We start from the raw sequence: 22,860 nt of genomic DNA, 5'->3' as shown, positions 1-22,860 counted from the left end.
TGCCTACCTGATGCCAAGAGTGGATGAACTGATTGAGAGACTAGGGACGGCAAGGTATTTAACCACTCTTGACCTATCCAAAGGGTATTGGCAAGTACCGTTAACCGAGAGAGCCAAACAAAAGACAGCTTTTTCAGTGCCATAGGGCTTGTTTCAGTACAAGATGTTGCCCTTCGGGCTACATGGGGCACCTGCTACCTTCCAAAGAATGATGTACAGGATTCTAAGGCCCCATAGATGGTATGCGGCTGCTTATCTGGATGATGTGGTCATTCATAGTCCTGATTGGCAGTCTCACTTACCCAGGGTACAAGCAGTGTTGGACTCCATCTATAAGGCAGGTTTGACAGCCAACCCAAAAAAGTGTTGTCTAGGCATGGAGGAAGTAAAATATCTGGGATACACCATTGGCAGAGGCTTGATAAAGCCTCAGCTCAATAAAGTTGATGCCATACAAAACTGGCCACGGCCTCTGAATAAGAAGCAGGTGAGAGCCTTCTTGGGAATTACGGGGTACTACAGGAGGTTTATACCCAACTTTGCCACCATGGCAGTCCCACTGACTGACCTGACCAAAGGCAAACAAAAAGTCATGGTAGAATGGAGTCCTGAGGCAGAGAAAGCTTTTCAGGAGTTGAAAGTAGCATTGTGTTCCCAACCAGTCCTAGTACAAACCAATGCATCAGAAGTAGGTATAGGAGCGGTCCTGTCCCAGAACAAGGAGGGTGAGGAACACCCTATTTTCTATCTTAGCAGAAAGTTGAATGTACATGAGAGAAACTATGCCACAGTGGAGAAGGAAGCGTTGGCCATAAAGTGGGCGTTAGAGGCTCTCAGGTACTACTTGGTCGGAAGAAAGTTCAAATTGATCACTGACCATGCCCCTCTGAAGTGGATGTCTGAAAATAAGGACAGTGATGCGAGAATTACAAGATGGTTCTTGGCGTTACAAACTTTTACATTTTCAGTGGAACACAGGCCAGGAAGCCAGCTGTCCAATGCTGACGCGTTGTCACGCGTTCATTGTTTGGGGGCTTCAGTTGTTCCGCCCCACAGGTCGAAACAAAGGGGGGGATATGTGATAGGGTCACTGAAAAAGTGGTCTGTGGCAGGTACATTTGTCCCAGATTCCTGTCTTTTGTGTTTTAAACCCCAGGAGAAAGTCTGCAGTGTAGCAGGCTTGAGTTTCGGCTTTTTGAAAAGCCGGTTTGGGACCTGGGGGTTGTGGGGGAGAGGAGAGGGAGGGCTCCACCCACGGCCACTCCAGGTTTTGGTTCTCACAGCCTGGTAACAGGCTTGATTGGGTTCCCACCTGAGAGTGGCCAATATAAGCCTAGTGTGTTGAGGGCTGATTGTCTCACCTGGGAGAGCAGGCAGGGAGTTTGCTCAGAGACACTTGAAAAACCTATTTGTGAGTTCTGTGCTGTGCTTTGTTGCTGGCGAGGGCATTAGGCCCTGCCAGGTTCTGGTAGTGAGGGAACTACCTGTGAAGTTAGTGCCCCGACAGGGCTTGGATTTATATTTATGTTTTCTTTATATTTCTGTCATTGTACAATAAAGACTGGCGCCGACCAGCTTGTACTTGCATCCAGACTGGTGTGCTGCTTCCCTGCTGCTGTGTGTGTGTGTGTAAGGAAGGAGTCCTCTACCCAGGAGAGGGACCCCCTAACCTAACTGTGTCACAATATATATCTTAGTATATATCTCTTAGTATAATGACCTTATTGTGAAAGCAAGTGAACACACACACACCAGTTTCTGTGGTCCACTGCACAAAAGTAAATATTGTATTGAAAGTTTATATAACATTAATTATTACAAGTTATACAGTGGTACAATATAGTTGAAGAAACAAAAGGTCAGAGTTACAAACCAGTATACATACGTTTGCATCCGCATCCTGGATCATCAGTCATCACCAGATGACTGGTATAATATAGCTACTACTCTCTGGTTCCAGGGAGCACAATTTATATAGTTAAATTATGGCTGTGTATAATAGCAAGTTGTGTCTTCTCCCATTGGTCCAGGGGTGGGATGTTTCCAGTTCACTGGGGGTCATTGGTTGGTCCAAACAGTGGGCGATGCCTAGGCTCATGATGCTGTTACAGGAGATCACCTCTGGGTTCCCTCCAATAAAACTAGCTCAAATCAACCATTACTATATGCTATATAAACATAAATCCGTCATTGGCAATATCTGCTTGCCGCAATGTGCGACAATCTAATCGCAATCACCAGATTTATGCTAACACAATTCTGTACATTATGACCCCAAACACAATGTTAATATGTGGATCCATCCCTGGACTATATTTATAGCTGGTATTCTTCTCTTCAATATATATTTGTATTTTTGGTGTTATCTTAGAGTAAATATGCAACCATTACAGTGGTACAATCATTATAGTAAAATAATGATAAGAAAGGAAAGTTTGGTTACAAGAAATACCTAAAAATGCATTGGGAACATGTACATTAGGTTAATGTGTAGCAAATCAAATTAATCTCTCACAGCCAGAAGAGGGAACTTGTCACCGCAGCTATCTGGTAATCAATTGTAAAATGAAATATACCATAGGAATATGAGGATGGGAGACAATGCCTAAATTGAAAATATCATTAATTGTTATTTTAGATATACTGTATATATATATTTTAAAGTGAGAAATAGATTAAATAGGTTTGACTGTATAAATGTTTAGTAGCATGCATGTAGATGTATTTGTTTTACACTTAGACTATGGGTCATTGTTATAAGAAACAGGTTTTTACTGCTTAGATCATTTAAAATGCACACAGATAGTGGTATACATAAGTGTATGCCTACAGTTCTAATCAGGATCAAAGTATTGTACCCTTGGCAATCATAAACTGACATGTCCATTGTCCAGTATGGGTCCAAAGAGGAGCCATGACAACAACAGACAAGAGGTTGTATATATTGGTATTGAGACCCCAGGCATGACATACTTAGTTACACATCAAACACAACCAAAGGAGGATAACTGATGAATAAATACCACATTTTATGACACCCAGTCTACTGGGGGGAACAACAAGCCTTATTGTTTACGAAACCTTGGAACTTGTTACTTCAATAGAATGGAATACGGTTCCTTAAAAGAAAGTGGTATATGTGTATAAATCACAGAAATACACACAGGTTATAGCATTTTGAAATATGTCATGAGAATATGCCAGTTAATGTTAATATCTGGATATGAGTTATTTTTTAGTGTATTTAAATATTTTATGATTTCAACAGTCCATCCTTTGATAGTCTCCATAAACTATCACACCTCAAAAAAAACATATTAAATACATGCAAACACTAATTAATAACTTAAGTATATGTCTACATATTTATATCGCAAGCCAGATATCGACTTTTAAATTTGTGTTGGGGACTACAGGGATAAGGGTAAGTCAACCTTTATATGCAATCAATGGATACTTTGGGGATCATTGGTAGGATGTGGAAACTCTTCTAACCTATAAAGAATGCTTGGGGAAATTAGGAGTACATTTTCTATTATGTCTGATGTAACTTTTACTATTTCTATTACTTGATTGTGCTTTCGATTTCAGGATTATACACCATATCTGCCACATTTTCAACATTGCCCCTCCTTAGACTCATTAAATTTGCATTTCTGGATAGCCGCTTTCGCGAGGTCATAATTGAAACACATTTGAATATCAGGCCAATAAGTATGATGACACCCAGGATACAGAGTAAAAGTTTCCCTACATTCGCCATCATTTCTGGTGCCCACTCTCCTATTCCAGAGAACTACTTGAGTGGGTTCAACCAGGTGACCCATCCAGTTAATTCCTTGCCCATGGCAGCTAAAGTGAGGTTGTGCTTCCTACTAAATTCCCACTTCTGCTGCAGTATTTTGTCCATTTTCAACTCAATCACCTCCTTCGGATCATCTGTACTATTGGTGATGTAAGTGCAGCATTTTACTCCATACTGAGTTAATAAGGTTACACAGTACCCACCAGTTACAGCCATGACATAATTCAAACCCATCCTGTGTTGCCAAGCTCTTTCTTGTAGGCTTGCAATTCCCTACCAGTAAACCTGAAGGTGTCATCATACATCTCAGTGATTTTATCAATCAAATTTGCCAATGCTTGGATGTACCTATAATTTATAACTCCTCTGGCCATACCGGTAATATCTAAGGTGATGAAGAATTGAATACTGGTGGATTCCTGTATCAAATTTGAATCTAAGGGGTCGCCCTGTCTATGAGGTGTCTTTTATAAATGTGTTCATAATGAGTATAAATAACAGAATGCATCATTATCATTGAACACATTATTCTGATAAAGAATCCTGTCCCCATCTCACCCATTTGACTGGTACACATTTCTGGTTATATAATATTTGCACAGTACGCTAGTGATATTCTGCCAACCATTACTTTGTCGTATCTACGTGTGTACCTATACTGGAAGTATCTCACACTTGCAATAATTCTGCATACAAGTTCAGAATTGATAGGCTCATTATCACCTCTGTGTGAATAGGTCATTGTCTGATTGTTCCAGATCACCTCCCAATTTCCTGGTTTTCTGAAATTGGTGAGATTTAAACATACCAGGGATCTTTCTACTTGGTACTGGTGGAGCTTAAGACCTGGGGGTATAGATACAGATGTGTCCACATACACCTTTGTGAAAATTGAGCCATGGCCTGCCATTCATGGTATCAGATAACCAGCCCTGCCAAGATATACATGTCGGAACATGTGTAAGGAGGCTGAAATATAGTGTAGTACCACTTTTCAGACAGCAGGTGGCATTTTTAGAAAAGTATACTGCAGCTGCCTAAGTAGAAAGCTGGAGAGGAAGATCCAATACAGTAAGCTGCTTCCCATTGCAGTGCCAGACAGGCTTACGAAATTTCCTGCATACTTTGGCTACATATACAGTAAAAAGTCCTACAGAATAGAAAATAGCACTTGGAAATATAGGGGGTCATTCAGACCCACTTACGAGCGGCAGTACGCTTGCAAGTGGGTCGATGTTCCCCACTGCGCATGCGCACAACGGAGGGAGCTCCATCGTGCGCATGCGCGAGACCCGATGAGCGAAGGACTTTCCTTCGCTTGGAGTGTCTCATCAAAGGGGGCGTGCTGTTGATGGTGACTGACAGCACACCCCCTTTGGTGGGCATGCCGGGGGCATGCCTGCCAGACGGAGGCGTTCCCAAGGGAATGCCTACCGTCTGAAGCCGGCCCCACTGACATCACTAGTGATGTCAGTGATGTCAGTGGGAGTGATTTTGGCTCTGATAGAGCCAAAATCACTCCTGGCCTTGCGGTTGAGAAACCCAACCGCAGGCTTTCACTTGCAGTTCCGATGGTCGCGATGGTCAAGACCATTGCGACCATCATTTTGCACGCTCGTATATGCTGTGGGTGGCGACCCACAGCTATACGAGCGTCCAGGAGGAAGCTCCATATTAATGGAGGTGGGCCCTGATTCAGAGCGAGTGCTCTGGTCAGAGCGTCCGGCTCTGAATCAGGGCCATAGCACCTATTTCATTTACTTAAAAAAAAACTATTGCTATATTTCTAGCTGGATCTAGAACAGAAACTGTCAGTTTCAATTTATTTTCACTTTGTAAGAGGTAAAAGACTTCAGTATTTGCCTGTAGGTGTTATAGCATAGTAGTAAGGTGACTGCACATCACACCAGGAAATTAGGGTTTGAATCTCAGTGTAAACCTATTTTTTTCTCCAAAAATAAATTTTATGATTCAATATATATATAGTATAATTCAAAAACTGACCATCAGTAATATACTATATGTTTATGTCCTTCTCCAGGTAAACCCTTTGCTTTTCTCCACACAGAGGGGAGGGGGGGAGGAATTCATTTTTTAAAGGCTGCACATTTTCCACAGACAGACAACAAACCACATTTTCATGATGGGATCAGTGAGACCCCTCTCTGCAGCTATGTATTTCAATGACATAGATGCATGCATGGACCAGTAGATCCATGCTACATGCATCTGGGTCATTGACACAGAGCATAGATGGGATCAGAGAGACCAGTCTGTGTTGCTGTGGTAAAAAAAACAAACATGTGAATACAAATAAATAAAAAATGGCATGCCCCCCTCCACAAAAGAGCCCTGAGCTTTTAGTGACCCAGTGCTGGTTTTGATTAAATACAGGGGACAAACGACATAGGGGTCCCCTGTACTTAAGCACAACAAGCACTGGGCTAGTCAGAACCAGCTCTGGTTGCAAAAATATGGGGGACAAACGACATAGGGACAGTGCACAACTAGCACTAGGCACTGATCTGATTTTGGAAATACAGGGGGAAAAATGAGTAGGGTCCCCCTGTAAAATTCAGAACCAGCACCAGACTTTTTCTAGTGAGGGAGCCAGGGGAGCCCTTTCACTGGGCCCCCCAGTTAAAAGCATTATACCTGACCACTTATCAGCCCAGGCCAAGGCTCCCTGGGGAGCTAAGGACCCTATAATTAGAGCCAACTCTTGGGATGTGAGACCAGTGTGGTTGAACAAGGGCGCCGACCCATAGAAGGTGCTCAGATCTCTCTACCTGCCCCAGATCCCTAACCCGAGGCAAAACCTTGTGATCCCACTCTTGGGTCGCGAGTTTGTGGTGTCACGAGGTTTTATATTGAGTGGGCTTAACGCTGATTGGCTGAGTGAGCCTTCCGTCACGGCTCTCAGCCACTCAGCATTAAGCCCATTTAATATGCACACAGGAAGCAAAAGAAGATGGAGCCAACCATCCCCTGCTGCCCTACACCGCCTGCAACCCCGCTGCCGACACTGCCGGCACCCCACTGGCAGCATCCCCCGCTGCTGACACCACCACTGCCAACACTCCTGCACTGCTGCCCTATGTACCAAGGACACAGTCAGTGACCCCCACACTGCCTACACTGCTGGCACTCCCACACTGTGGACACCACCAGCACCGCTGCACTGCTGACACTGTCAACACTCATGCACTGAGGACGCTCCTGGAACCCCTGCTCTGCTGCAATTGCCATAAGCCCTGCATTGAGAACACCCCTACACTGCCAACACAGTCAGCAAACCTGCATTGAGGACACTGCTGGCACCCTTGCACTGCCGACATCGCCGGTACCCTTCTCTGATTACACTGCCAGTACCGCAGCACTGGCATTCCATGTACTGAGGACATGATCAGCAACCCCTGCACTGCCGACACAGTCAGCAAACCTGCACTGAGGACACTGCTGGCACCCCAGCACTGCCGACATTGCCAGTACCCTTCACTGAAGACACTGCCAGCACCACAGCACTGCCATTCCATGTACTGAGGACACCATCAGCAACCCCTGCACTGCCGACACAGCCAGCAAACCTGCACCGAAGATACCACTGGCACCTCACCACTGCCGACATCGCCAGTACCTTTCACTGAGGACACTGCCAGCACCACAGCACTGCCTTTCCATGTACTGAGGACACCGTCAGCATCCCCTGCACTGCCGACACAACCAGCAAACCTGCACTAAAGACAGCACTGGCACTGCCGACATCACCAGTACCCTACACTGAGGACACTGCCAGCACCGCAGCACTGACATTCCATGTACTGAGGACACCGTCAGCAACCCTGCACTGCCGACACAGCCAGCAAACTTGCACTAAAGACACCACTGGCACCCCCACTCTGCTTACAATGCCAGTACCCTGCACTGAGGATACTACCAGCACCACAGCACTACCATTCCATATACTGAGGACACTGTCAGCAACCCTTGCACTGCCGACACAGCTGTCATAGTAAGAGCACTATTGGTGTATCCAACCCACACTGTATAACACACTGTATCCATGTTGGAAATTGGAAGCTGAACTGCCACATGTTAGTGCCATCCACTGTATCACTTAGCATAGTAAGCCAGCTAGCTGGATGCAACCTTTTGGCCTTAACTAGATGAAAAAAATAATATTATGAGGTGGTAAAAATTGATTGGTAATTACTGGAAATAAAATGTTATTGAGGTTAATAATACTGTAGGAACAAAAACAGGCCCATTTTATGTGATTTTAACTGTTTTTATGATATTTTAAGAAAAAATCCAAAACCAAAACACGATCCCCACAGCCTCTGGATAAAATATGACATTATTCTACAAAGTTTTATTGTTATTACAATAATATTATTGATATTATTATATGATTGAATTATCTAAATTTATTTTTGGAGAAAAAAAAAGTTTGCACTGGGATTCAAATCCTAACTGCCAATTGTGATGTGCAGTGACTTTACCACTATGCCACAATACTGGTGGATGGGAGGTACAGAATCAGTCTTTTGAGGAACTGATGACAGTTTCCTAGTGAGTTTTTTTGGTGCTAGTACAGTGTTTCAGTGGCTAGTACAGTGATTTAGATGCAAAAGCATATTGCACCTTAACATAAACACTCCTCAAAACTCCTTGTTTGCCCTCTATTAAAATCCAAAGGAGACCACTACTGTATATTTGCTACATACGGATGTACCCAGCTATTTTGTTGCTCATGGCGTGGCATGCAGGCCTCTGAGTCACGCCATGGATTTGTGGCATGGTGTGCAAGTCTCTGAGTTGCGCCATGGACTTGTGGCATACTGTGGTATTCATCAATGAAGGATACGCTATGGTATGTAATACAGCGCTTAACCGCTGGGTAGCGAGTGCTCCATTGTTGTAATTTGTACTGAATGCCTTGTACTGAATGTCATACTGTTAAACTTAAATTGGATGGATATCACATTCACAGCATTTGCATGTTTGCACAACCAATATTTTTAATGTCACATAATGTATATACAGTAAGATCTTATAACGGGATGCCCGAGTTGTTATCACGGTATAACCGATACCGTAGATTAATGAGATGCATGGACAGCTTTCACTGAGATGGGATGAATTACAGTATGACAATTTTTTTTATAATTAAAAACAGCAGCAGGAGGAGTGCACATGGATGAGGCCACTCTGTGCGGTTCACTGTAGCTGGCATGAGGGCTAGTGGTTAGGTGATCACTTTGGAAGAATTATGGTCCTGGGTTCGATCCCTGGAAAATAATATTGTTTTATTTTTTGGCACTGTCTGCTATGGACACTATAATGAAACTACTGTAGTAGTGTTGTACTGTAATACTGTAGTGTTGTTGTTTAAAAGGCTGCTTAAAAGTAAGACATTACAAACTGATTAGTGTAACACACTATTAGAGCAGGAAAGGGCCTTGCATGGCATATTCTCTCTCCTACAGGGACCTGTGTGTGGGATCGAGCAGGATGAAGAACAAGAGTATCTCCGGTGAGTACCTGTGTGTCTGTCTTTTACTGTCTGTTTGTCTCTGCCTATCCTCCTTTCTTCAGGGTGTACAGTGGCCCTTGGACTCCAATGCAAGGTAGAGTATACACCTGGTATAGGTGAAACTCTAGATCTGAGGCAAAAGTGCCAGTGATGATTTTAACTTAAAAGCCTAATCTTTTTGTGTAGTCCTTGTTCCTGTAGGGTGTATTGGTGGGCATTGAGGAAGGACTGTTCTCACGTCATCTGCTTCCTCCTAGGTACTGTACAGTAGTCATGTCTGTATCCAGCTTTGAACTCCAGGACATGCCAGCGGCAGAAGAAAGAAGCGGGGGCCAGAAGAGGACTATGGGGCTAGAAAGCAAAAGAGCTAAAGAAGTCCCCCCCCTCTGTACAGTATGTTAGGTTAAAAATTGTCATTAATTTATAAAATTGGTGTTTGAACTGTACAGTATGTAATTCAGTCTTTAAGTGCATCTGAGACCCAACACATGCATCTGTCATTAAAAAGGTACAAAAAGTCAATAACACAGATGCAGGAGCATATCTTCCTATTGGCCAGGATTTCCATCACCAGGGGTGCGCTGGCCGATGGGGGTTGCCATCCACAGTCATATACTGTACAGTATCCCTGTTGCCCATCCCAGTGATTTCACGGCTGCCCGGCACTTACAGTAGTATACAGTACAGTAGACATACAGTACTGTACACACTGAGGGCCGTATTCAATTTAGGGGTCTATTTACTTTTTTTAGCCGATCTCATCTTTTCACTCCAAGGGGTCTATTTACTGTACTAAGCAGTGTTAGGAGACAGAGTGAAAAGTGATAAGGTGCCAGCCAATCAGCTCCCAACTGTAATTTTTCAAACACAGCCTGTGAGATGACAGTTGGGAGCAGATTGGTTGGCACCTTATCACTTTCTTATCACTTTTCGCTCTGTCTCCTAACACTGCTTAGTACAGTAAATAGACCCATTGGAGCGAAAAGACATTATCGGCTAAAAAAAAGTTTTGCCGATTATGTAATTTCGCCAGGCGGAAAATTATCTCCGTATTCAATTTGAAAGACTGTCCACCTAGGCGGGAAGTCAATGCAATGTACAGTAAGACAGTATGTGAAAAAGTTTTGCCTACTGTATGAATAGCAGACGGAAAAAAGTGGTGAATTCGGGTGCAACGTTGCGGGAAGCCTTCAATGTGCAGCCTTCACACAGTCCCCTAAAGTTACTGTAAACTGCGTACATTTTTTTTAAAAAAAAAAACACTGACGGTTAGAACACCCCTAAAATTCACTTTCATTTTGGGGGTGGAAGAAAAAAAATTTGGGGGACAAAGAAAAACACGTAGGGGTAAATTTACTAAGATGGGAGTTCTATTTAAGAAGTTACTGTACTGTATGTTGCCCATAGCAACCAATCAGATTATACTTCTCATTTACCGTATCTACAGTAGCCCCTTTTAGAAGATAATACCTGGAATCTGATTGGTTGCTATGGGCAACATCACTTCTTAATAGAACTCTCATCTTAGTAAATGTACCCCCTAATATATAAAATGTACTGAGTTTAGTAAGGGTTGGATAACAATACTGAACAAAAGTAGTGAAGAATTAAAAAAATACATATTAAGTTCTAGGACAGGCAGGTAGAGAGACGGAACATGTAACTGCTCATCAACAAGCCTATCTTAGCAAGACATCCCACTTTACCATAGCTGCATTTGACTCGCAACCCACTGGGCATGCGCAGTTCTGTGATCTTCCACACCCCATGGCATAGTGCTACATGGGTATGGATCTGGGCATGCGCCTGAGATACGATGACATACAGTATTGTAGGACACACTCAAGCGAGGTGCAACCTTGGTATTGCAGGTGACTGTAGTGTAATGGTAAATAATCAAGCCAATACATTACATCGCTTGCACAACCTTTTTGCGGGTTCGAAACTTGGAAGGTTACACTGTTTATTTTTTATTATTATTACACAGTCAAGGTTACACTTTTTTGTCATAAAGTACTGTGGCATAGAAATTTTTGGTTAATGTATTAGTGAAGATTTAAAACAAAATAAAATTATACAGTATATATTTTAAAGGTCTGTAACCAGCGGGACAAGAAAATGGTAGATGCAGTAGTGCTAGGCATTAGCCCCCTAGACTACTGCATCTACTGTACTAGAGTCATGGAATCACTACAATGTCTACAGTAAGTCCGGGACAGTGCCAACAGTATTGTACTTACAATATTACAGACAACTGGGCATGCGCAGTGCTATGAGACTCAATATGCCACAGTGTAGCGCGCTATTGTGTATACTGTAAATACTGTAAGTCTGGGCCAATGCAGAATGGCACAAGTGTGAAAATTCAACAGTATTGTACTGTAGGAATGCAGACAACTGGGCATGCGCCATGGCATAGCGCTACTTGGTTTATGGCTTGGCTCCATTGGGCATGCAGCACACATTCCATTGTAACCCCTCTACTGGGTATGCACCAACCGCTCTAACATTGATGCAATTTTGCGGTTTAAATGCACAGCCAGTTTGTAATGCAGAGCCCACTCACTTAAACAGAGCCCACTACCAGTTGCTGGTCATAAAAAATCACTATAGTGTCCAAGTCTGGGACAGCGCCGGCATTGACGCAAGTTTGCATTCTAAGGTACAGTACAGTATGTACAGTAATAAATAATCCAACTTCGCTGTTTGACTCCTGAAGTACTGGGCATGCACTCCAATTGTACTGTATTGAATACTGAATATTTTAAGTGAAGATTTTAAAAATAATTAAAAAAAAACATATTTTCATGGTCTCGAACCCATGGAACAAAAAGGGAGAAGTGGTGAGACTAGGCATTAGACCGCTAGGCTACACGCTTCACCCATTACTAGAGTTCTGTAGTTTGTAAAGTAATGAAACCACTACAATGTCTATGTCTGGGACAGTGCCAACAGTATTTACATTTGCGCAAGTGTGATTTCAACCACCCAGTTAGTGTGTAATACAGAGCTTAATGATTTCAAACTTTATTAGACATTCTTCTACCGCTTTATTATACATTCCTGATTCCATGTGGAAATCTCTGTAACACTGTATAGTGTCCCAAATCATTGCTTCTGTCAACCAATCATCGGACGGTGATACAGAACATACATTGGAAATCAGATGCATGCGCTATGTAGTTTAGGAAAAGTGACACTTGGTGTGCAAAAAGTTGTATTACACGTAATGACTTTTTTCCAGTGTTACACTAAGCTATGCTACATAACTAAACTTTCTGTGTGGCGCTACTCATTGCATGGCGTGTGTCGTGCCATGCGTGGCATTCAAGATAACGCAGTGATGCACCATAATACCTGGGCATATCGGTAGGTTGAACACTATTAAGTACTACATTACATGATACACTGGCCACCCAGTGGTGTTGCACCTTTGCAGCACCGCAGATAGCACGGCACGACAATATGAGAATTGATGTCATGCCAAATTGAGAGCCATGGCACAGTTTTCAGAAAGGTGTATGTGGACACATCTGTATATTATATTTCTTGTCCACCGGTCTCCCCCCATATAATTCAAGTACCTCTGCTAACTTTAATGGGTATGACACTAATCCTGAATTACTCTGTCTTTGAGGTATTTGTGAGCACACCCAACACTCTGTTTGGTTTAGAACCTTACCCACTAATGAGTGGTAATCACTCAAAGGGTGTCTGTCAAATTCAACATTACTACTCGACTGACATCTCTGGATGCACTCATCCTCAATTATGGGTTTGCAGTACTTACAAATACAGTATTCCTCAGACAATAGCCCATCACACTGTCTCCAAAATTCGTGACTACCAGACCTCTTACTTATTCCGGCTTTGATCAAAGTGATAGACCGATCCTGGGATTCTATGAAGTTCTCGTCCTTTCCATTAGAACCACCTCAAGACCCATACTCAACTTCTCGGGGCCTCTCACAAAAACAAAATGTCCTGATCAAAATAAAAGTGCAAAGGGTAAACAGGAACAAAACAATTTTTGATTGAAGACACTCCATCTTGAAATAACAGTCTTCCAATACCTCTCTAATATGCTTAGGTACAGTTCAACAGTGCTACCTTTCAGTCCTCCCGAAACAGGTTTTCAAGTGATATTAGTGTGGATTCACCTTTTTCTTCTTCACGAGTTCTCTCCGGGTTAGGGACCACATTGCAATGGTAGCAGTGTATCCAAGTCTCTGTCTCGGCTACTTACAGTGATCTCATGCTGGTCAACAAAACTTGGTATGGTCCTTCTTACCTGTCTATTAGGCAACCTGACCATAAAAATTGCGACGAGCGAAGGAAAGTCCTTAGCTCGTTGTGTCTGATAAAAGGGGGCGTGCTGTCGATGTTGATTGACAGCACGCCCCCTTTGGTAGGCGTGCCTCCCTGACGGGGGCGTTCCCATGGGAACGCCTCCCGTCAGAAGCCGGCCCACTGACATCACTAGTGATGTCAGTGGGAGTGATTTTGGCTCTGATAGGGCCAAAATCACTCCGGGGCCTGCGGTTGAAAACCTCAACCGCAGGCTCCGGCTCACAATTTCGATGGTCGCGATGGTCTCGACCATCGCGGCCATCAAAATGCATGCTCGTATAGCCTGTGGGTGGTGACCCACAGCTATACGAGCGTCCATAAGGACGCTCCATTTTCATGGAGGCCGGCCCTCATTCAGAGCGTGCACTCTGCTCAGAGCGTACATCTCTGAATGAGGGCCATAGTCCCTTGGTTCAATATCATGACAGTTAGTGTTTGGTAGGTCAGGAGTCACTAGCTTCAAGCTTCTCTGCTGATTTCTCAACTGCTGGCTCATCCTGACAAGGTATTGTACTGTTATACTTCAACTCTTCCTGGGGATCTCTCGTTACATGTGGCTGTCATCCAAAAAGGATTTCAAAGGGTGATAGGTTAAACGGGAATCTGGGAGTGGTTCTGATGCTATACAATAATAGTGGCCATGCTTCTGGCCACAATAATACTGTTTCAGTCACCACCTTGCTCAATTTGTTCTTAATAGTGCTATTCATTCTCCCCATCTTCACACTGGCTTGGGGTTGGAAAGGAGTATGAAGTTTACCATTAATGTCCATAAGCTTACGCATGACCTAAAAGACTTCACCAGTAAAATGGGTACCCCTGTCAATTTCAAAAATCTTAGGGATACCATATCTACACACAATTCTTGTACAGTTTTTTTTTCCGGTAAACATGGAAGTATTTGAAGCAGCAGGGGATGCCTCTACCCAGTTTGAGAATTCATCAGTGCACACCATATCTATACTAAATCCTCCTTCACCAGTTTTCTCATGCTCCACCCTTTGTGCATTACAAGGCATACAAACTATAAGGAATTTTTAGCAGTCATATAAGATCAACAGTAAACTGTTCTACTTTATACTTCTACCCAGTCCCAATACAAAAGGTAGTTTAAACTGTTAATAGATGGTTATATGTCATCATGCAGAAAGTGTTAACATTTACTTCAGTTCTATGGAAACAAAACAATAATATGTTATCAATTTTGAAAAAGGCATATAACAAACACATTTTACTCTGGTGTAAAGATAGGAAAAGAGACCTTGATCATGATCATATAAAGGAAAAGAAAGAAAAGAGAGAAAAAAAAATAATAATAATAATAGCACTTAGGTTTATAACGCTCCATGGAGGCTTTTAAATACATGTTAACTACAGCTACCTTTTAAAATACCTTAAACTTAAATCATGTAGTAACAAAAATATTGTATGGACATCAAACATACATATAATATATATGGGTTCAACAAACTTAAACAAAATTCTTAGAGACAAATAATGTGATAGGGGTATCATTCTAGTATCTGACTAAATTTCTAGATTATTATAATTTTATAACAGATCCTAATTTATAAATATATTATAAACCATTTAATAACCTACTTGCAAGTTTACCCAATATTATTGTGTATACCTTTTTAAATCATTTTGAAATAAACATGTTTGAAATAAAGAAAAGGAAAGTATATTTCAATAACAATTTCTTATTCAATAATATTCACATATATGTAAAACAGTATTATCACATTTCCAATATTTCAATATGTTTAAAAATTATGTGTGTATGTGTGTATGTATGAGAAAATTGTAAAAGGGTAGAAATATTTCTTCATGCATTTAGAGCAAATCTGGGACTTATTGATACATTGGGGAATAAAATCTGTCTGAAAAAATACTTATGGGGAAAATGAGAGAGATGTGATAGAATAGAGAGAATCTTGTGTGTGGGTGCTATGGGGTATATGAGAGAATGAAGAGTACATGGTACATGAATTACATAACTAATATATATTCATGGGAATAAACACCATATAATGGATGATACATATCTACCATCTCTGTTCTCTGGATGGCACCATACTTACCTGTTTTGCTGGTCCCAGCCACTTCTCCTACATCTGTTGCAGCCTCTCCTTTACTTTGGGAATATTTCCCTTTTTTGGATGCTGAGTGCATGAGAAATGGCCAAGACCAACGTAGGATCATCATCTCTTCCTGAATAAAAACTTTCCAAATTGGTTAATACAGGGTATTAGGTTACAGTTATTTTCTTTCTTTTTTTAGTTATACTGGTTTGTAACTCTGACTTTTCTTTTTCTTCCCACATACAGTATGGTGGCTATGGTGCACTTACTTTCACTCTTTCTAAAGTACCAGTTTTCTGTTCCTTACTCATTTTTCTTTGAATTAACATTTCTCATTGCCACACGTACAGACAATCATTATGTTTCATCCTCAATTTGTGTGATTTTAACAGGTATATTTGATTTTGTACTATATGTAATACCTCGGGATCAAAACTACCAATTTTTGGAAATTATACTTTACCACTCTCCGTCATGCATATATATATTAATTTAATGTATTAACCCGTTGCTAATAGTGCAGCAAATTTACACACTCTCAACTGTACTTGCATACCATTGCCACATGTGTGTCTGCATATGCATGCACATGTATCGTTGCATGACTGTGTACGCAACTATCACACGTTAACAATAAAATCTGGCAATAAAACATAAACTGTATTTTTGTTGCTGTTAATGATTGTTTTTTTTTTATATATGCTTCCACATTCCCCACAAGCAATGGAAGTTACCCAGGCGGACAACTTCTGCTGCATGCTACCTAATTGTTCAGGCGAGAACAGAGCTTTTTGTTATCTCAGGCCTATGCAAGTATTATGCACTTATACACTCACACAGTTTTATAATTTCAAACAAATAAACTTATCCTATTTGATTCAGACATAGAATGAGTGCTATAACTTATGGCAACAGTACAAGGACATAATTTATACAGTGTGCGTAATTTCGCTGTGCGTAATTTCGCTGTGCATAATTTTGCACCAACAGACCAAAGAAATAGCTTTTCTTTGTTGTCCCTCATTTCGCATCAGCACCACTGAGACTATAGAAGACAGACATGGTTTAACAACATTAAATAGTTTTAAAACAAAATTGTTTAAGTAACGCATCTATCCACCCTTTGTTGTAGACCATTGTCTGTGTAGTCCTGTTAGTCCGTGAGTGTGAGATGGACCGGACGTGCCCCCAACTGTGAAATCCTACTTTAAATCTCTCTACGGCTGTAGACGCCATGTGGACGCACCTTGCATATGGCGATACGCAAATGTGAATACACAGTGTACGCAACGTGTCATGCATATGTAATACCTTTCCTTATTGGAACACCAACAGTATGTATAATAGTTGCTATATTCATATCAAAACACAATGTGAATTACAGTGTAATATATATATTAATATATATCTTTGTATAATAATCTCATTGTGATAGCAAATGAACACATACACACACCAGTTTCTGTGGTCCAACGCACAAAACTAAATATTGTATTGAAAGTATATATAACATTAATTCTTAAAAGTCATACAGTAGTACAATATAGTTCCAGAAACAAAACGTCAGAGTTACAAACCAGTATACATACATTTGCATGCGCTCCCTCAATCCAGAGTGCAGATTTCACCAGATGACTGTTAAAATACAGCTACTACTTTCTGGATCTGGGGATCCCTATTTATATAGCTAAATTATGGGTGTGCATAATAGCAAGTTGTGTCTTCTACCATTGGTCCAGGGGTTGGATGTTTCCAGTTCACTTGGAGTCAGTGGTTGGTCCAAACAGTGGGTGATGCCTAGGCTCATGATGCTGTTACAGGAGTTCACCTCTGGGTACCCTACAAAAATCAACCATTGTTATATGCTATTATTAAACATAAATCCAACCTTGCCAATATCTGCTTGCCACAATGTTTGACAGTATATTAGCAATCACTGGATTTATGCTAACACAATTATGTACATTATGACCACAAACATGATGTTAATATGTGGTTCCATCCCTGGACCATATGTATAGCTGGTATTCTTCTCTTCAATATATATTTGTGTTTTTGGTGTTATCTTAGAGTAAATATGCAACCATTACAGTGGTACAATCGTTATAGTAAAATAATGATAAGAAAGGAAAGTTTGGTTACAAGAAATACCTAAAAATGCATTGGGAACAAGTACGTTAGGTTAATGTGTAGCAAATTAAATTAATCTCTTACAGCCAGAAGAGGGAACTTGTCACCGCAGCTATCTGGTAATCAATTGTAAAATGAAATATACCATAGGAATATGAGGATGGGAGACAATGCCTAAATTGAAAACATCATTAATTGTTATTATAGATATACTGTATATATATATATTTTAAAGTGTAAATATGCAACCATTACATTGGTACAATGGTTATAGTAAAATAATGATTATGAAAGGATAGCTTGGTTAAAAGAAATGCTTAAAAATGCATTGGGAATAATTACATTAGGTTAATGTGTGGCCAATCAAATTAATCTCTCATGGCCACAAGGGGGAACTTGTCACTGCAGCTAGCTGGTAATCAATTGTAAAATAAAGTATACCTTAGGAACATGAAGATAAGAGACATTGCCTAAATTGAAAACATCATTAATTGTTATTTTAGATATACTGTGTATATATATATATATATATATATATTAAAGTGATAAATAGATTAAATAGGTTTGACTGTATAACTGTTTAGTAGCATGCATGTAGATGTATTTGTTTTACAATTAGACTATGGGTCATTGTTATAAGAAACAGGTTTTTACTGCTTACATCATTTAAAATAGACACAGATAGTGGTATATATATATGTATGCCTACAATTTTAATCAGGATCAAAGTTTTTGTAACCTTGGCAATCATAAACTGAAATGTCCATTGTCCAGTATGGGTCAAAAGACCCATGACAACAACAGACAAGAGGTCATATATATTGGTATTAAGACCCCAGGCATGACATGCTTATTACACATTAAACGCAACCAAAAGAGGATAACCGATGAATAAATACCACATTTTATGACACCATGCCTGCTTGGGGGAACAACAAGCCTTATTATTTACAAAACCATGGAACTTGTTACTTTAATAGAATGGAATGTTTCCTTAAAAGAAAGTGGTATATGTGTATAGATCACAGAAATACACACAGGTTATGGCTTTTTGAAAAATGTCATGAGAATATGCCAGTTAATGTTAATGTCTGGGATTTGAGTTATTTTGTAGTGTATTTAAATATTTTCTGACTTCAACATTAGATAGATAGATAGATAGATAGATATGAGAAATATAGATAGATAAATAGCTATGAGACAGATAGATAGATATGATATGAGATAGATAGATAGATAGATATGAGATAGATAGATAGTTAGATAGATATGGGATAGATATGATATATCAAGATATGATATATGAAGAACAAGAGTGGACACCGTGAGCAATATCTGTGTGTACTGTCTCTCACTGTCTGTTTGTTTCTGTCTGTCTATCTTCCTTCTGGCCAGACAGTGGACTTTGCACTCCGGTTCAAGGTTGAGTCTTCACCTGGTGCGCGAGTACCTGTGGGTGAAACTCGGGATTTGCAGCCAAAAATGCTAGTAATGATGCTCACTTAAAATCCGAATCTGTTTTTTGTAGTCCTTGGCCTGGTAGGGCGTGTTGGTCGAAATCATCTACTTCCTCCTAGGTAATCATATGCAAAATTCCAGGACCGTCTGATCAACATATGGCCTGAAGGTGAGAGATTGTGATGCAAGGTGAGATACGGAAGTACAGATGTGTCCACATACACCATTGTGAAAATTGGCCCATGGCCTGCCATTCATGGCATCAGATAACCAGCCCCACCAAGATATACATGTCGGGACATGTGAATGGAGGCTGAAATATAGTGTAGTACCACTTTTCAGACAGCAGTTGGCATATTAAGAAAAATTCACTACTCCTGCATAAGAAGAAAGCTGGAGAGGAAGATCCTTCACAGTAAACTGCCTCCCATTGCAGTGACAGACAGGCTTACAAAATGCCTATTTTGTGCCTAATTTGTGCATAATTTGTAAAAGTGCATTTCTTACAGAATTTGGCATTATACCGGCATTATTAGATGGCATCTTCAGCTGATATTAACTGAGAACTGATACAGATTTCTTCTTAATTGGCAGGTAACCTCATTGCTGCTGCAGATCATCTAATTTTTAATTATTTGAAAAGTGGACTGCAAACTAGGTAACCTCATTGCTAGTGCAGATCATCTAATTTTTACTTATTTGAAAAGTGGACTGCAAACTAGGTAACCTCATTGCTGCTGCAGATCATCTAATTTTTAATTATTTGAAAAGTGGACTGCAAACTAGGTAACCTCATTGCTGCTGCAGATCATCTAATTTTTAATTATTTGAAAAGTAAATAGATTACTAGTCCTAGTTCTAATTAGCTTTGTGGCATTCACTGTTTGTTTATGTTAGAACATTTATTGCTAGCCATATTAGTTGGAGGGTATTGGGGTATGATTGGATTCATTGCATACACATGCAAGCACTGACTATTTAAGTTCATAGGAAGGCTGAAGGCCCCTGGGCTGAGTAGGGCATAATTATTATAAGTGCATAATTTGTAAAAGTGCATTTCTTACCGAATTCGGCATTATACCGGCATTATTAGATGACATCTTCAGATGATATTGACTGAGAACTGACACAGATTTCTTCTTAATTGGCAGATAACCTCATTGCTGCTGCAGATCATCTAATTTTTAATTATTTAAAAAGTGGCATGCAAATTATGTAACCTGTTTGCTGCTGCAGATCATCTAATTTTTAATTATTTGAAAAAGGACTGCAAACTAGGTAACCTCATTGCTAGTGCAGATCATCTAATTTTTAATTATTTGAAAAGTGGACTGCAAACTAGGTAACCGCATTGCTGCTGCAGATCATCTAATTTTTAATTATTTGAAAAGTGGACTGCAAACTAGGTAACCTCATTGCTGCTGCAGATCATCTCATTTTTAATTTTATGAAAAGTAAATAGATTACTAGTCCTAGTTCTAATTTGCTTTGTGGCATTCACAGTTTGTTTATGTTAGGACATTTATTGCAAGCCATATATTAGTGGGAGGGTATTAGGGGATGATTGGATTCATTGCATACACATGCAAGTACTGACTATTTAAGTTCAAAGTAAAGCTGAAGGCCCCTGGGCTGAGTAGGGCATAATTATTATAAGTGTATAATTTGTAAAAGTGCATTTCTTACCGAATTCGGCATTATACCGGCATTATTAGATGACATCTTCAGCTGATATTGACTTAAAACTAACACTGATTTCTTTTTAATTGGCAGGTAACCTCATTGCTGCTGCAGATCATCTAATTTTTAATTATTTGAAAAGTGGACTGCAAACTAGGTAACCTCATTGCTGCTGCAGATCATCTAATTTTTAATTATTTGAAAAGTAAATAGATTACTAGTCCTACTTCTTCTTAGCTTTGTGGCATTCACTGTTTGTTTATGTTTGGACATTTATTGCTAGCCATATTAGTTGGAGGGTATTGGGGGATGATTGGATTCATTGCATACACATGCAAGCACTGACTATTTAAGTTCATAGGAAGGCTGAAGGCCTCTGGGCTGAGTATGGCATAATTATTATAAGTGCACAATTTGTAAAAGTGCATTTCTTACCGAATTCGGCATTATACCGGCATTATTAGATGACATCTTCAGCAGATATTGACAGAGAACTGACACAGATTTCTATTAATTGGCAGGTAACCTCATTGCTGCTGCAGATCATCTAATTTTTAATTATTTGAAAAGTGGACTGCAAACTAGGTAACCTCATTGCTGCTGCAGATCATCTAATTTTTAATTATTTGAAAAGTGGACTGCAATCTAGGTAACCTCATTGCTGCTGCAGATCATCTAATTTTAAATTATTTGAAAAGTATATAGATTACTAGTCCTAGTTCTTCTTAGCTTTGTGGCATTCACTGTTTGTTTATGTTAGGACATTTATTGCTAGCCATATTAGTGGGAGGGTTTTGGGGGATGATTGGATTCATTGCATACACATGCAAGCACTGACTATTTAAGTTCATAGGAAGGCTGAAGGCCCCTGGGCTGAGTAGGGCATAATTATTATAAGTGCATAATTTGTAAAAGTGCATTTCTTACCGAATTCGGCATTATACCGGCATTATTAGATGACATCTTCAGATGATATTGACTGAGAACTGACACAGATTTCTTCTTAATTGGCAGATAACCTCATTGCTGCTGCAGATCATCTAATTTTTAATTATTTAAAAAGTGGCATGCAAATTATGTAACCTGTTTGCTGCTGCAGATCATCTAATTTTTAATTATTTGAAAAAGGACTGCAAATTAGGTAACCTCATTGCTAGTGCAGATCATCTAATTTTTAATTATTTGAAAAGTGGACTGCAAACTAGGTAACCTCATTGCTGCTGCAGATCATCTAATTTTTAATTATTTGAAAAGTGGACTGCAAACTAGGTAACCTCATTGCTGCTGCAGATCATCTCATTTTTAATTTTATGAAAAGTAAATAGATTACTAGTCCTAGTTCTAATTTGCTTTGTGGCATTCACAGTTTGTTTATGTTAGGACATTTATTGCAAGCCATATATTAGTGGGAGGGTATTAGGGGATGATTGGATTCATTGCATACACATGCAAGTACTGACTATTTAAGTTCAAAGTAAAGCTGAAGGCCCCTGGGCTGAGTAGGGCATAATTATTATAAGTGTATAATTTGTAAAAGTGCATTTCTTACCGAATTCGGCATTATACCGGCATTATTAGATGACATCTTCAGCTGATATTGACTTAAAACTAACACTGATTTCTTTTTAATTGGCAGGTAACCTCATTGCTGCTGCAGATCATCTAATTTTTAATTATTTGAAAAGTGGACTGCAAACTAGGTAACCTCATTGCTGCTGCAGATCATCTAATTTTTAATTATTTGAAAAGTAAATAGATTACTAGTCCTACTTCTTCTTAGCTTTGTGGCATTCACTGTTTGTTTATGTTTGGACATT

This window comes from Taudactylus pleione, unplaced genomic scaffold (genome assembly GCF_031769625.1).
Source record: "Taudactylus pleione unplaced genomic scaffold, aTauple2 ptg000151l, whole genome shotgun sequence".
NCBI lineage: Eukaryota > Metazoa > Chordata > Amphibia > Anura > Myobatrachidae > Taudactylus > Taudactylus pleione.
This window is presented reverse-complemented; position numbering follows the sequence as displayed.